A 17,845-nucleotide genomic window follows, 5' to 3' on the forward strand; every position below is an offset into this window, starting at 1 on the left:
GAAATCCAGCGGCTGTGGGAAGTCATGACAAGCTTTACTCAGTGTGCTCTCGATGTCCCCCACTAAATCCCATTTTGTATGCCATTATGAATCCCTTCTTATATAATATGTATTTGCTCATGGGCTGTGCAACAGGAATGCACCAAATTAAGCTGGTCATGACTTCAAAACCTGCTGAATTTCAAGGCTCTTGTTGCGTTATATCTGCACAATTTAACTGCACCTTAACTAAGGGTTTTCCAGTGAATTTCAAGGGTTTTGTTATACCATAGTATTCTTTACAGGACACTAGCTAAGCTGTAAAGCATTGAGCAGGTTTCCTCAAAGTACCTGCCCAGATCTGCCAGTTGTCCAAGAATGGGAACACAGACAGTGGATCTCCAGAGGTGCGCTGCCACCACTACTATCAGCTTAGTTAATATCATGGGAGCAGAAGTCAAGCCAAAAGGAAGCACCTTGAACTAATAATTTGTGTGCCCACAGACAAATCTTAGGAATCGCCTGTGCTTCTTGTGGTTGGGGATAGTGTTAAGATAGATTTCTGAACTCGGACCTGGAGGGGCAGAGGTTCAGAAGGCTAGCCTAGTTTCTTGGAACAGGGAAACCTCTGGACAAGCCAGGCCAATCAGCGTAGTGATGGCGGCGGTCAAGACTAAGTCTCAAGAGGGGTGAGGGTGACTGAAAGACCTAAATGAGCACACAAAGCAAGGACACTTGCAAATTACTCCAAACAGGTGTTATATTAAAAATATAGACACATTTATTACAAGACCTTTGTAACATCGACCATAGCAAAGAATCACAATAATACTAAAGTAAACCAACACATCACAATCAATACAATATATATACAAGACCGAGGGGTCTAAGGAGTTATGAGCACGTAATATGTAGACCACCTAGATGGGGAAGAAAACAGGTAGTGCAAGTAATCATTAGTCCCAGTTCGACATCAGAAATACACCTAACTAGGAGGAAGTCCGAGCCCTACGAAGAGAGGGACCCTTATGCTCAAATGTACCTGCATGCGCTTGTGCCAATGGACAAAATAGGGTCTCTTCAAGGATCTCAGGCAGTTCAGGAAGGTGAATGAAGCGATGAAGAACAAGACCCCCCACTACTCATGCAAGGCCTCCCCTTGTGGGCAGAGGCAGGGTGAGAGTGCGGGATAGAGTTGCTATTTCGCAACAGCGGTAGAAAAGAAACAGGCTCCTGCGCGAGGAGCCACCAGTTGGGGTATGGACTACTCAGCCGTCCCCGATGCAGGCAGGCCCAGACTTCTCCAGTTCAGTTCACGTTGCTGGCAGGTTCAGCTGCGAGGATCAGGACGTCTCAACACCGTGTAGATTCTGTGTAGCAGGATGCAGGGTCGAGGGTGTCCCAAATGCAGCGGATGTGCACAGGTTCTTACCGCAGCAGGGCAACACGGCAACCGCGTTTACTCTGGTCCGGGTGCACTCGTCTCACTTCAGACCTGGGAATGCCAAGTGTGCGAAATTCAGTGAGAGGGTGCCGTGGACGCAGAGCAAGCAGTAGACCAAGTTTCGAGGGCTTCCCCGAAACAGCGCCGGTGACAAAGCAAAGAGTCCTGCGTAAGCTCGTCAACCCACTGGTTGGCCCAGGGACACTTCCGAAGAGGCATACTTGCAGGGTTTGATGTAGGTGCCGGGAATAGTTGATCCCACTATTCCAATGGGTCGAAGCACCTTCGCAGACCTTCTTGGACGATCAGATGCAGAGGGGTCTCGCAGGACGACAGCAGTTCAGGGTGCCAAACCTTCAGCGGGTCACCAGTGGTTCCTCGACTCAGATTCTTGTTGCAGGATACTTGGCTCCTCATCCCTTGTTCGGTCGAACTCAGGAGATGGACATGGTAGTGGTGTTTTCAGCCTCCTCTTATCCAAAGTTCCCTTCGCGCCAAAACAGAGAGGACCCAAAGGGAGATCTGCTCACAAACACTTACACCATACATGGACCTATCACGGAGGTCCCAGGCATTCAGGACACTCCAGACTCTCTGGCACCCAGGATGTGTATTGGGAACAGACATCCCAGCCCAAATCCTGGAAGCACACACAAGGCATGCAGAAGCCCGCAAAAGCGCTGGGTTTCGTGGGAAAGTGCATGACCAAATAAGGATGGACCTGGGTCGGCTCGACCTAGGGAAGCTGAAGGGGCAAGACGGTCAGAGGACAGGACAAAGAACCTCGTGGCATGGCCATTTTGGAGCAAGGCCACTCATTTGTGCCAAACGCAGTAAGCGCTGATAACATGGCGAAAAAGGGTTCAAAACACAAGAGAAACGATAGCTGCCACCAGTCCTGTCCGTGACACACTTGCACAGTTCATAAGTCCAGCGAGAGTTTCTAGGGCCTTTGGAATGACTAGAGACCCAAGAGCGCGGTAAAGTAAGTTACAGTGCACTCCTGTTTCATGTTGCACAAAAGCTGCAACATGAGGAAAGGAGTAAGGGAAACAAAGTCTCCCCGTACTGACTGTCTTACGGGCATGTCAGTTTCCCCATAAGAATTGAGCGAAAGCCCAGATGAGTGCAGCGGAAGGCTGCGCTTCTCTGGCAAAGTCTAGATCAGGGGGTAAAACAACAGCAAAAAGTTTGGGGGTTGCCACATGGAGAGAAAATTACATACAATATGAAATCTTTCCGAACAGATAGGCACGTGGAAAGTCCTGAAATTCCAGAGCCTGGAGAATCTCTCTCAAAGTTACCATCCTGAAAGTGTCCTTCCTCAGAAACATATGCAAGGCCCTGAGGTCCTGGGTGGGATGGAGACCTCCCCCTTCCTTGGGAACCAGAAGGTATCAAGCATATAAACCTGAACCTCTCTCCAGCGATCACCTCTTCCACTGCACCCTTCAAGAGACGAGCCTGCAGTTAGTCATGCATTTCCCTTTCCAATTACCAGGAGGTTGGTGGCCTGTCCAGAGGGGTCACCTGATGAATGGCATGCAGTAGCCTAGTTCTACCAACTGGAGGACCTAGGCTTCAGAAGTGATCTACTTCCATTTGCCCATGTACCCGCACAGGTTTCGGAGATGTGGGTGCAGCTACGGCTGATTGGCCCTTAGCTGCTGCTGCTCTACCTCTCCTCAGCAGTGGGAACCAGCGCTGTTCCTGCTTTGCCCGAGATAGCTGCACCCTCTTGGAGAAGGTGGTATAGCATCTAAAGCCTCGTCTCCTAGAGGAAAAAGATGGAGCCTGCTTTGTTGGCTGCTACAACCCCAGTTCCAGCGATTTCGCTGCCAGCTTGGAGTACTTAATTTTTCCAGTGACTCATTGGCCTTCAGCCCAAATGTTCCATGTGAAAGGCTAGGCCAAGGAGCTTCACCTGGACTTTCTGTGAAAACCCCGAGCTCCTAAGGTAGGCTGACCTGCAGACCAACATTGAGTGCACCTGGCACAACCCCCACAGTCCAAAGCATCCAGCCAAGCCTGGCACGCTGGTCATGCTATCTCTTTTCCATCCCTGACAATGGAATGGAAGCCGTCTCTGATCTCGTCCTTTGCACTGGTAATTAGCACCCCCAATCAAAATCCTTGGGAATTGAATGGGCTTCTGGTGGATCAGCATGTGTGAAAATAGGTGCCCTGAAGGTCTAGTGGCACAAAGCAAATGAACACAATTGCAGTCCTGTAATACTGAGATACCAGCAATAAGACATAATTCCCCAGACCTGCTGCTTTGGATTAGACTGGCCCACATCCAGGAAAAGGCATGCACATAAACAGATATGCGCCATAAACCTGAAATTTAAGAACTAACAGAGAACTGATGGTGGAACATCCCGCACAAGTCACATCATCAGGAAATCACAACACTGCAGGTCAGCTAACCATGCACCAAGCACTGGGCCCACCATCACACTCAAGCACATCCAAGCCTACCAAACTCAGAGCAAGCATGCAACACCTACATTAGGACTGTCCAACATATATAGACAAGATCCCCCCCTGCAGATCTGAGGAAAATAATCCACCTAAATAGGTCACAAAGGGACAAGACAAAAACAGAAGAAACTAGAATAGCCAAAAACCAGTACCATTTCGAATTGCAAACTCACTCATACTTTAAGGGTCCCTTCACACACACTGCCAGACGTACAGGCCAATGCCCAACCACAATCTTACCAACCAATCACGTGTTGACACACCACTTCACGCACAAAGGTACATTCACCTTCCACTACACAACAAAGAGCAGCAGAAGAGCACAACACAACCTGCTCATCACAGCACATATGCCAATATTCAGAAATATGCATGCAAATGCAAAACACATCATAGCAGACAACGGGAAATGAATTGCAAAAACTATGGCTGTGTAACCAAATGCAAATGAAAAACTAACACGTCCATTTATCACAGCAAAACGGTACTGAAACCTGTGCCTATGGGGTTAAAATACTGATTTGCAACATATTAGGGTGGAAGCTAGATTTCCATAAATTACCAATGGATTACGGTGAGAAATTGGGGCCACAACAAAGACACCAGAACACCACATGAGGCAACAGTCCCATGCATGAAAACAGAACCGTGGATATGTTCATTCAGCAAAGCAACATCCATCACTCCTCCAATATTGTAAAGTTAGAGGTTGAATGACAAGGAGGTCCACATGCCTTTTTAGAAAGAATCCAGTCCTTGAACACAGACTCACACCAAATGCCAAACAGTTCCCTACCGAGGTTCCCACTCTGTGCTGCCCTTAGTCCTCCTTACACTAAAATGAACCAGCATCGTGAACCCAGATGTGTACATAAGGGACTCATTCAAAATTGCTTTGAGGTTGGTTCTTTACATCAAAAGCTGCAGGTTGTGGATGCTCCAAGTCTGCTTTGGGGAAAGACAGAAGCAACAGGAGAGAGCTTTTGGATTGCCCAGTATGAGCAAAAATGGAGAAAAAAAATGACTAACCTTCAGTAATAGTCTTTCTAATTCATTAACCCTTCCACTCACAGACTCATCTTAAGATGCATCCTCCAGCATCAATTTGGCGTGAGAATTATTTTCAGCCACCACAGGGGCACACTGTTGTTCCATGTTGGCTCCACTTTGTGTTCTTTGCACCTATGACTCCAGCTGTCACATCTTGGTTGGCACATGAAATTAGCTGCACCGATGACCTCAGGTTTTGCCCATCCCTCCCCCCCCACTTAGCTGTTGCGGAACCGCAGAAGTGCAACAAGTTCACAGAGTAACTGTATTGGGGGAGTGTGATAAGGAATCTGTGGGCGGAAAGGTGAATCCATCATAATGGAACCCTTTCACTCACATACTCCTAGTCTTAGAAAGATGCCGAAAGCAGTACAGAAGCTGGCAGAGGGAGAAGCGCAAGGAGCCATTCCATATAACAGAAAACTATGGAGCACTGCCCAACTTAAGCAGGAATACTGTCTTGATACAGAATCTCGGTATTCGTTTTGAAGCAATGCGTGCAGATAAGTTCACATAGCTACTTGACAGATTTCAACAGCAGACACACCCCTTTGCAAGACACAGATAGTCTCCAGGCCCCTGGTAGAATGGGCTCCCGAAACCTGCTGGCACCTCTGTGTTGGCCAGATTGCAGCAATCAGAAATGCAAAAGATGATCCACCTGGCTGCTGTCTGCTTAATAACAGCCTTTCCAGCCACAGCACAAGCAAAACTAACAGAAAACTGGGCATCTTCCCTGATGATCCTCGTCCAAGAGATGTAATAGCTGGAACCCCTCTGGCGGTCCAGGTGTTGTACCCCTCTTCCATTTGACATGGAGGAGATGGAGGGTAGAGGATGGAAAGATTGATCTTTTGTAAGAGATACAAATTCAACAACCTTGGGAAGGAAGAATGACTTCACCCAAAATTCTCAGAACATCCAGCGGAAATGATGGAAACCAGGAAAATCACCTAAATGGTGAAAAATCGCAAAGTGCATGAATTTAAGGGCTCAATAAAGAAATATCAGAACTCAGCAGAAAGTCTAGATGTTAAGAGGTAAGATAGGAAGAGACATTCAGACCCATCCCAGGGGACCATGGGACAGAATGTTATAAACCTGCCTATGTTGCCTAGCATAAAACAGCACACCCAAGACAATGTACGACATGTTGAACTCCTTGTTGTCCAGCAGGCAAGCATGAAGGTTGGGACACCTTTCCCTTCCTCTGGGAGACAAGATCCACCTTGCCGGAGGACAGTTGGACATGCCCACACTGCCAGGGTACCACACCCTCAGAGCCCAGTCAGGGGTGATCATGAAGAAGGTGGATCTCTTGGTAATGTTCCTTCTGTTTGATGCTCCTTCCACAGATTCCCTATCTTTGATATTCGGTTTTCAGCACAGTTGTCCTTCGGAAATAGTTTTGTTGAAAGGGGTCACATGGTAGTCCCGCATCAGCTCAGCTCAACACCTTTACATACCACACGCCGGACATGACATCAGGGGCAGTATATAATCGAGGCACTGCGCCCCATGACCTCAGTTCTGCCTTCTTCCTTAACTGAGGGGGAGCAGAACCAAAAAGATGTACATGCAATACGGGGCAGGTTGGGAAGGCGATGAGTATCTGTGGAAGGAACTTCCATCAGCAAGCACATTACAGAGAGACAAGTAATTTTATTCCTCTGATGGATTCCTTCCTCTACTATGATAGACTCCCACAGCAGTATGTGGATCTGAAGGAACAAGAAGAGCAAGAAGAAACCACCTAGACCAGAAACCTCTGGAGGCCTGCTCTGCCCAAGCAGGCATCCTGTCCAGACAGGGAATCCAAGCACTAATGTTTGCCAAACAAAGGCAACAAAGTCCATGTCACCTCCTGGCAAATGTCCAAGAGAGATCCTTCTCTGCAAGGCAAAGGTGGGAGTGAGCCCTCTGATTGAATGAGTGAAGAGACACACAGGTACATTTTTCACAGCGAGATTGTAGTCTTCAGAGATGCAAAGAATGGTCCACCGAGTCACAGCCCTGCCAGCACTTGCACCAGCATAACCCACAAAAATCGGGTCAGCTGAGGGATAGTACCGGGTCCAGCTACTGGAATCGCTCCACTGCCTTAGAAGGATGCAGATGCGATATATCTTTTGGGAGAGAATGACATCCAAGACTTCTTTAGGAAGGATCCGTCTTGCTCTCCATGCAGTCTCTCTGGGAATAAACAAATATGGAGGTTTAACAGACAATGGCTGGAGCTCACCCATTTCGCAGATGTGATGGTTACCAGGAAGATAATCATAAGGGTGAGTAATCTTAATGTACATGAATACAGGGGCACAAATGAAAAACGCCCATCAAGAAAGTCAATACTAAATTTAAATCCCATTACAGAACAACAAATTGGGGTGGTAGAAACTGGTTGTACAATCCCTGTAAGAACTGTAAATCGAGTGGGGATTGTGAGTAATGAGCCCTGTTCCAGGGTACCTTTAAAGATTGAGATGACATCCATTCCTCAATAGCGGATATGGAGAGAGTGCTGTATTGGAGAGAGAAGAAAACTGCGTTATTTAACAAGATTTGGGGTAAATTTCTGTCATTATATTAGACCAGTTTCTTGATTGTTTTGTGACTCCTGAGGGGGAAAGGGGGGCTTCTGATGTATATAGTTCTGCTGACTTTGTTATTATTTCATGATGTTAGATTATGTACATATTGTTTCTATGTTGTGTAATTCTTGAAAATAAATATTTTTAAAAAATAAAATAAAATAAAAAGATTGAGATGACAGCATTGTACCGCCTCACAGTGCCAATCTGCAGGCCAGTCCACACCAGAACAAGCAGATATCCAACACAGAGGGGGCAAGGACAGGTAAAAGAGCCCGTATACCACTGCAGACAAAAACAAGCAGAGAATGTATGCCATTTGCAGATATAAATGGAATTAGTGGCTGGCCTCCTAGTTGAAAGGAGTACATCCAGGATGTCGCCAGACACATCCCACTCCTAGTATCTGAGCCTATCAGCAGCCAAGCATTAAGGTTCAGACTGCCGAGGTTCTAGAGGCGCACCTGCGCTTCCTTGGCGCCCTTGACAAGAGGCGCCAAGGAGGGCAAAGGGACATGTTCAGATGTTTTGGGTATCATGTCCTATGGGTCCAGTCCAGGGAGATCAGAATAAATGTGAATCCAAACAAGAGTAGTCTCCTGAGAACAAGCGGTACGACAGGGATCAGTTGGAATGCATAGACCAGATGAAAATTCCACACATTCCCTGGAGCAGAACAACTTGCACTACCTGTTCGCACGGAAGACAAATAGCTCCACTTGAGGAGCCCCTATGAGATGATCTTCTCCAGAAATTCCTGGCGGAGTTCCCACTCATGGGAGGCCGAAGTCTACTCGCTCAAGAAATCCACTGTGATGTTCTACGACCACACCAGACGGGCCGCTGTCAGAGAAACTTTGTTCTCCAAAGCCAAGAACCACAGTCGCATGGCTTCTCTGCACAGAGCCAGAGACCCAACATCATCTCGCTTGTTGAGGTAATGCATGGCCACTGTGTTGCCAGTTAGGACCAGAACACTTTTGCCCATTATGGTGTCACAGATGTCTACGCTTAGAAAGGTGGTTCAACAGATTTTACATTTTAAACTTAAGATGTGCAGAATGTTCAATGTCAATATAAGCAGATTGGTGCATACGACTGAACAGAGCTAGTAAGGGTGATACACTGTAGGGTATCCCTCTCTTGTCCTCCCGTGGGCTTCCCACCTCCCTAGAACAGACTTCCCTATTGTCCAGATAGGCCACTAGAGAACGGTAACACCTATCTAGTGCTAGCTGTTAATGAGGGCCTAAAGGCAACAGCCTTATCCATTTGGCTCCATCCAGAGATTTTCTAAAGCTGCCCTAAAGCCAAACACTCCCCATGTTAGTCATGGTTTGATGGGAAAGTGACAATATTAGATGCTGTGGCTCAATCTCTCAATCGGTAGCTCCTTTCACTCTGCTAGTTCACTACACTGCCTTCTCTATTGTACTCTTTCCCCATATCCCATTCTGTCTCCCTCTAATGTCCACACACTCCACTTTCCTAACCCACTTTCCCCTCTCAACTGTCCACCTCCATCTCCTCTAGCTACACCTCTGTGCCCTAACCTTGCCACTGTCTACACCCATATCCTTCTCACTACCACCCCCCCTTCTGCTTCACTCCTCTCACCACTATCCCTACTACCAGGGTGCACTCTCCATGCCCTACTACCATACACACCCACTCTCAATTTTACTCTCCATGATTCCTCCTACATTTCACCTCTTTCTTTCTCTTACCGTTTACACCCCCTTCCTCACACATTACATACAACTGGTAACACTTGCTCTCACAATCAAAACCCAACCTGTACTCTGCTACAACTCTGCCACCAACTCTTCAGTAATCCCTCCATCATCTGTTCAGTGTCTGGTCTCTTGGTCTACCTCCACACCTCCTGACCTCAGCCCTGCACCCCACACTCAACACTTCATTCCTTCCCATTTTACAGTGTTCTTTACCTTGTTCGGACTCTCACCCAGCCCCCCCCACCTTCCATCTAAAGCTGTTCTTTCCCCAGGCGCCAGGTTCTTCAGGTGTAGCGCTTTAACAAAAAACTCTAGCCCTGCCCCATTTACTATCTCTAGTTGCAGGATAGCAGCCAAGTGCTCAGGCTGCTTCTATTCCTGTACTGTTGAGTTCTGTTTCAAATGTGTTTTGGGGGAGGATTTTTGCGCCTCGCCCGTTACCCTGTGGTCTCTTCCCACTCCCAGTTTGGCTTCTGTTGCCCCACCATCCACTTAGGTTCTATATGGTGTTGGATGGTTGGTTGTCTCATCTCTGATTGGCAAGAACAATCCCAGTTTATTCCATTTCAGTTCTTTATTCCATTCCCCTGGTTATGGCCCGGGTTTTCTTGGTTGTTCCCAGGTGCATTCTTGGACATGCAGTTCTAAAACAAAATAGAGACCACTAGCAAGAAACAGTACTGAGAGGCATCAGGCGACAGAGGGTGGTACCAACATTAACATGTATGGCACCTTTAAGGACTTATTCCACAAAACCCTGCCTAAGTGACCGGGCTGGCTCTGGCTTGTGTCCAGCTAGCACCCCTGTCCCAAGTCGGGTGGGGTCCCATGTCCCCCCTGAAAGAGTCAGACCCATGACCCTGTTACAAGAGAGGAGAGGAATGCAACCAGGGCTAGGTTGGTTGCTCTAAATTCCAGCAAGTTGATCCCGAGACTCCAAGGGGGAGACTGATGGGATTCTACCCATTTTACCCCACAGATTTATTCATCATTTTATTTCATTTTAGACTATTTCTAGTTTTGGCATTAGATGCCGGGGTGAGGTTTTGTGACCTGAATGGGTAAAGCAAACCATTCCTTGTATTGTAGTGGATATCTTGTGACGATATTTCCTATCATGTTTGCAGGGTAGGTAGGAGTCTTATAATGATATCGACCTGATGTCAGTTTAGACTTAAGTGCTTAAACATGCATTAAAGTGTTTAATGAGCATAAGAGGTTCTTATAGGGCTATTAGATCTATAGTGGGAAGAATCTAGACAGGTTAATGATGTTTTCTAATGTTAGGTTTCAAACACTGAGGGATGCGTTTCAGTTAGCATTTATAGAACCATTCAGATCATTGAAGGCAGCGGGATGCTGCATAGTTCAGCGTGCAACAAATGGATGTATTTTAGTTGTGATAAGGGTGTGAGTTTCAGACATCCCCGTGTATATATAGAAAAGGTTTATTTTAGCACCAAGAATTATGTTCAATGCAGATTGCAAAGCTTGCTGAGAAATCTTATCATTCACCTCAAGGCCTTATAACCAGGGAGACGCCATATTTAGAAGGATTTTGGTTCATGCGCTCGTGGACTATACTATGTCAACAAGTCCTGTATTATTGTTACCGATTCCCGTGGAAAATACAGAAGTAGGGCCGAGGGAATCATAGCTCCAAGTCTTCAGGCGTGAGGTGTCTGGTCGCATGGATGACCTAATGTATGTTAGGTCAGAAGGGATTTTTCGCAGTTAAAAAACAATTTTTTAAAACCACTTCTGTCCATAGACCTGGGCTGGATACATGGAGAGAAAGGGGCTGTGGGCTTTTATTTGAATGTATGCTATTTATGCTGATCTTGACCTTTACTCGCTGATATGTGAGATTGTGCCTTGTTTTATGTCCATGCCCATTTTGATGCCTTTAATCTTTTTTTAATAGAGCTTAAAACCTTTTAGAACCGAAGTGAGTCTCCATACAAACAGTTGAGATGCGAGTACCAGCAGACAGAACATGTTGGTTTCTTTAAAGGCGTTGTTGAATATAGGTGAAGATTCTGAGTATTTTGCGATTCATTTCATTCGTGTAATGAACTGTGTTCTAGCAATTCAGTGGATTCTGTTTTAGTGGGAATTCCTGAAAGCTAGTGGGATTCTGGTGGTGCACATCAGTGATTTGTTGAAATTAGCTCATCCAACGTGTGATATTGTTGTCTCTCTGTATTTCGGCTTCCTTTTGTGCATTTGGTAACGTTAAACTGTTGACTGGAAAAAAGTTCATCCGTGAGTGTTTTAGAATGCCATTTTAAAAAGAAATCTTGATGCCCACACATTTAACTTTGCTGTGATAGCCAAAGTGACTGTGTTCATAGGTAGAGAGGCTGGGACCCTCTTCTCTGGTTCAGGGACGATATGTGCTTCTCCTAATTGTGACAGGGTGGACCCTAGTCTGCAGTGGGGCAGCAGGTAATATCTGTTGCCATCGAGTACTGCCCCTGGAAGGCAGGAAGCTACAGCCTAGCTTGTGAGGTTAGGGGACTGGAACGCAACAGTACAACAATCTGCTGACGATATCAGATGGTGCAGGTGAGCAGCACTGTCTTTCAAGGACACATCCGTAAGTACTGACAGTTGGATTCAGGGTTCCAGGAATAGCACCCCCTTCAGTAGGTTGTCTCTCAGAGGCCACCATTCGAGGTTGTGAGACATTTTTTGGGATTCCGCTAAAAGGTCTGACTCGTTTCCATGAAATGGAGACCACTGACAACAGAAGCGACCTTATGCACAAATGCGCCTGCAACACTAGCAGAACACGAGTCCATGAGCGCCAGTAAAAGCAGGAAAGCTAGGCTGACACATGTTCTTGGAATTGGAAGGCATGAACTCTCTACTCTGTACTTGTGCAGGAAGGCCTTGTCCATGCAAGTTTCCAGGACCACACATGTAAATTGGAGGGATTGGGGCGTTGACAATTGAGACTTCCTGAAGTTCAAGAAGAAGCCCAAACTATGCATCAGGCTTCACGTGCGGTAGGGGTGTGCCAACATCGAACTCAAATGAACCAGTCATCCAGGTAAGGAAAGACATGGATACTTCCCTCCTGAGGTAAACCACCATCACTGCCAACAGTTTGGTGAAAACCATGGGCGTCGAAGAGGCCGAAGGGCAGGCCATTGAACTGACAGTGGAAATACCCCACTACAAATCTCATGTACCTCCTGTGCTTGAGATTATGGACAACTGTAAGTAGGCATCCTGAAGATCCAGAGACACCAGCCAGTCCTGCATATTAAGGGCCTGAAGGATCTGGGCTAGAATGACCAGATCCACAGGTCAAATCCCAGAAAGACCAACTCAGCCCTTTGTGAGGTTGATAAATAAATATCAACTTTAGTTGGGTGATAATTGTATGAAAGGTTTTCTATTTACAGCGGTTTGGCAAAAAGCGCCATTTAAATAATAATAATAATAATAAATAAATCATTATAAGGAACAAGTTACTGTTGTTCTCCAGCATGGGTCTGGCATGGATTCACATGCTCATGAATATTCCCTGTCGTCAGGCTGGGAATCCTCGGTAAAGAAAAAAATCAGTTTCAGTTTCGTTTCTGAACTGTCTTTCTCCTAATAACCAATCACTGGTCTTTGGGTCATACTGCCCCCAGCCAATGACTGCTCTCTACCTAAGCCCCTCCTGTGGCAGCCATCTTCAGATTTGGTAGCACGTAAGTGGCAGTAGGACCAAGAAAAGAGCTACAGAGGGTTAGGCGGGAGGGTTCATATGTGAATCCATGCTAGACCCATGCTGGATAACAACTGTTACAGGTAAGTAACTTGTTCCTTCTCCAGCATGGGGTCTGGCATGGATTCACATGCTCGTGAATAAAGAATACATAGCAATACACACAAGCACAACCACAGGAGGTGGCAAGGCTCAACATTCAGCATTTCAACATCTCAACATTAAGCATCTCTTACCTCCTCACCAGGCTCGCCTTCAAGCAAACAGGTTGCATAGCACTGCTTGGCCGACCTGGACTCCTCCCTGGAATCCCAGTCAACGCAGCAGAATCTCGTGAAGGTGTGCGTCGACCTCCACGTAGCAGCCCTGCAGATATCCAGCAGGGGCACACCAGACACGAACGCCGTAGTTGCAGCGATTGCTCTGGTCGAATGGGCTCTCAGAAGGCTAGGCAACGGTCGGTTTGCCAACCGATGACAATGGGTGATGCAGCCGGAGAGCCATCTGGAAATGGAAGACTTGGAGAGGGCCTTCCCTTGGTTCACAGGGCCAAAGTTCACAAACAGCTGTGATGTCTTCCAAAAACTCTTCGTGCAGTCCACGTAGAACTTCAGCACTCTAGCCATATCCAGCGAGTGCAAAGTCCTCTCAGCCGGCGACGGGAAGAAAACAGGCAACACTAAGGGCTTGTTGAGATGGAAGTCCGATGGCACCTTGGCCATGAAGGAGGGGTGTGTCCTCAGCACGACCCTCGTTTCGCGGAATGTCAAGTATGGAGGCTTACATGAGAGGGCCTGAATCTCTCCCACTCGTCGTGCGGAGGGGATGGCCATAAGAAATGCTGTCTTCCACACTAGGAATTTCAGAGGTGCCGAATGCAGAGGCTCGAACGGAGGACCCATGAGCCTAGTCAGCACCACATTGAGGTCCCACACCGGGGCCGGAGCCTTCACCGGCGGGAACGAGCGGAAAAGTCCTTTCATGAACTCCTTAACCAGGCAATGAAACCACAGCGACGACTGCCCTGGAGTTCTGGTATAGCAGGAGATAGCAGCCAGATGAATTGTGATGGAGGCATGCGCCAGCCCCGCCTTGGCCAGCGACAGCAAGCATGGCAGCGCATGAGGGGCCGTAATCGATAGAGGGTTTTGCACGGCACCAGACGGAGAACCTCTTCCATTTATGTCCATAGCACTTAAGAGTCGAAGAAGCCACCTCCTTGCAATCCGCCAGGATCCTGTAGACTTTGAACTCTAGTGCTGCAGGAGCAAGGCCTGCAGGTTCAGCGACCCTGGGTCGTGGTGCAGGATCGCGCCTCCTTCCCTGGCGAGAAGATCTGCGTCTGCCAGAAGCTTGACTGGAGGGGACGCTGACATGTCCAGAAGGTCCGGGTACCATATCTGCCTTCGCCACGCCAGTGCGACGAGGATCATCCTGCACCGGGACCGTCTGAGTTGACTGATGAGTCGCAGAAGCAACGGCAGAAACGCATAGAGAAACAGGCCGTCCCAGGGGAAGGAGAATGCATCCCCCATGCTCCCTGGCTGGGGAAACCTGCTGGCGAACCTCCGGCACTTGGTGTTCGTCGCCGTCGCAAACAGATCGATCTTGATCCTGCTGAAGCTCCCACTTGTGGCAAGAGCGCAGCTCCCTGCTGAGTGAGTCGGCGACTGTGTTCTTCACTCCTGCTAGATGAAAGGGTACCAGGAACATCCCTTGGGCGACGGCCCAGTGCCATTGATCCTGCGCTTCCTTGGAGCGCTGGGGATCTGGTGCCCCCCTGCTTCCGAATGTAGAACATCGTGGTGGTGTTGTCGGTGAAGACCCACACCACCTTGCCCTTGAGGGACAGAAGGAAGGACCGGAGGGCCCAGAACACGGCCCGGAGCTCCAGGACGTTGATGTGCAATGACTTCTCCTCCGGGAGCCAAAGGACTCTTGCGTGGAGATTTCCGGTGTGCGTGCCCCCATCCCTCCAGGGAGGCGGTCGTCGTCACCGACTCCTGATGCGTTGGGGTCTGAAAGTCCATGCCCGCCACGAGATCCACCACTGGATCGCTCGACGCAATGTTTTGTTGAAGGCAATCTTGTCCTCGAAGCTTCCCGGCACTTCTATCCAAAGGGCATCAAGGAACTGCTGCAGCGGCCGCATCCGTAACCTGCACAGCCGAACGAGGTAGATGCATAACGGGACTTGATGGACCTCACCCTGGCAAACTCCATGGTCAACAGCCGTTGTAACTTGCCCAGGATGGCTATTATCCTCTCCTCCGACGGTGAAGCCAGTCGTGCCACCGTGTTGAGCCTGGTTCCCAGGAACCGAGTGTCCTGCGATGGTATCAAGCAGGACTTTGCATAGTTGATCGAGAACCCCAGTTCCGTGAGCAGGCGGACGGTCCTCGCTGTGTGTTCCGACAGCGAGTTCCCTTGACTTTGCTTGGATGAGCCAATCGTAGACGTGGATCCCCTGCAGGTGCAGCCGCGCCTCCCCCGGCGCCAGGCACTTAGTGAAGACCCTTGGCGCTGACTTCAAGCTGAAGGGAAGGGCCTTGAACTGATAGTGCTGTCCTTGGACCACGAAGCGCAGAAACTTTCAATGCCCCTTGTGTATGGGGATGAAGTAGTAAGCATCCTCCAAGCCCAGCGACGACAGGAAGTCTCCTTCCTCCAGATGTCCCAGCACGTGCTGAAGGGTGACCATCCGGAACTTCTGGGATTTTCTATATTTGTTGAGGCGGTGGAGATCTAGAATGGTCCACCAACCACCGGTCGTCTTTTGGATGAGGAAGTACCACAAGTGTACTCCGAAGCCCTGGAGCCTCTTCGGGACGAGCCCTATCGCGCCCTTTTTCAGCATTGCTTGCACCTCCTGAAGTAGTTGTAGAATGTGGTTTTCTTTCCTGGCCATAGGTGGAAAATGGGGACACCTCCTTCGGAACTCTAGGGTGTGTCCATGGGCCAGCACCCAACAGTCTGTGGAGATGGACTTCGACACGCTGACGAAGTTCGCCAGCCGACCTCCCACCTGGGTGCTCGGGTGGGGCCTGACATCACAGCCGGTTCAGTCCTGCTTCGCCGAGGCCGTGCCACCTTGGGTCCCTTGGCGACAATGATGGTTTCCTCCGGCCTTGCTGCGGCCTCTGTTGGCTTCCTGGGGCGAAGAACGGGCCGCTTGGCGGTATGTGGAAGAGCTGCCACCGAATCCTTTGGAGGCACCCTGCGATTTGCCTCCGGGGGACCGAAAGGACGGCTGTCATTGCTGGAGTGTGCCTAAGGCACGGGCCGTCTCGGTGTTTGCCTTGATGGCCTGCAGTGACTCGTCCACCGCCTTGCCAAACAAGTTGTCTCCGTCGAAGGGCATGTCCAATACCCTCGCCTGGACGTCCTGACGGAAGTTGGTGGCCTTGAGCCAACTGCGCCGGTGAAGGCAAACGCTGTTGCCTTCCCTTCATGTGGGGGAACCCGGTGTCAGCGATGTCTGTGGCCACTGTGATGGCATGGTCCGAAGCCACCTTGCCTTCCTGTAATATCTCAAGGGCCTCTACCCTCTTGTTGTCTGGGAGGAAGTCCAAGGTGATTTTAAAACACAGCTCCCTATCGTAGTGGGCCATGATAGCGAGAGCGTTGGCTGCCTTAATGGTCATCGCTGACGACGAGATGACCCGTCGTCACATGGCGTCTAGCTTCTTCCCCTTGCTGTCCGGTGGGGAAGTTGAAGTCGATGCTGCCGACCATGCAGATTTCTTCCTGGCCGCCGCGGAGACCACTGAGCCCAGGGATGGCAGCGCTCTGAGGCACATCTGTGCAGAGTCTGGAACCCAGTATTTCATCTCGTACCGGTCTCTCTTCGCCGGTGTCGAGGATGGGTTCTTCAGGAGGGACAGCCCTTCGTCCCAGATGTCGTCCAACAGCGGGATCGAGAGTATGGACTTCCTCTTGGTCTCACATCGCTGATAAAGGAAACCCTCCTTTTACTCAGGTTTGAGCTGGAACAGCTCCGAAGCCCTGGAGATTATGGTGTGGAAGGATCCGATCTCATCGGGGGGAGAAGCTCTGGGCATCGGCGATGGGAGATGCGTTCCGTCGTCATCGCCGTCTATACCCGTCATCGCTGTATCCGGCTGTCTCGTCCCTCGGCAGAGGGGATGGCGGGGAGGGGTGGTATGGTGGAGGAGTATGGACCGGTCTCCTCTTAGCTGGTGGATCATCCAACGGTCCAGGTGCCGGATCGCCCGTCGGCCTGGGCAGCCCTGTCCTCCTCTCCGTGCACAGGATGTGCAGTGCTTTTAGGATGCTTCCGACCTGTGTCGGTGGTGGAAGCAGTTGCGACGGGAGTGGCCTGGGATCCGGTTCCCCCCCGCCCTGCCGTTCCTTGTCGGCTCCCTCGTCACTCTCCTCATCCGCCTCCTTCCCATAGGGCCCGGCCTCGACGCCCCTCTTCTCAGGCACTGTCAGGCCCGAAAGCTCCCCCTCAGAAGAGATCGCCGAGTTTAGCTGGTCCACTGCGACCCCCCCTTCTTCTCGGCTAGGGGCGACGGTCTCGGGGAGATGAGCGGCATCTTCATGGGAGTCTTTTCAATGGGCACAAATGAAGATTCCCTCTGGGCAGGCTGGGAAACTCGTTTTGGTGGATGCCTCCTGGGAACCCATATCCGTGGCCTTCACCAGGGATGCTACCACTCCCCCAATAGACGGTTTGGCCTGGTGAACCTGGGCTTTCACGACCTTAGGCACGTCTGAGGCCTTCACTGTGGTGGGAGGGTCAGCACCTCACTCCCCCTTGGCTTTCTCCATTGGAGACGATCGGGCCTCCTCCCGAAGCTTACCCATTTGCTCC

Source organism: Ambystoma mexicanum, chromosome 12 (assembly GCF_040938575.1).
Source record: "Ambystoma mexicanum isolate Mex_15411 chromosome 12, UKY_AmexF1_1, whole genome shotgun sequence".
Taxonomy (NCBI): Eukaryota; Metazoa; Chordata; class Amphibia; order Caudata; family Ambystomatidae; genus Ambystoma; species Ambystoma mexicanum.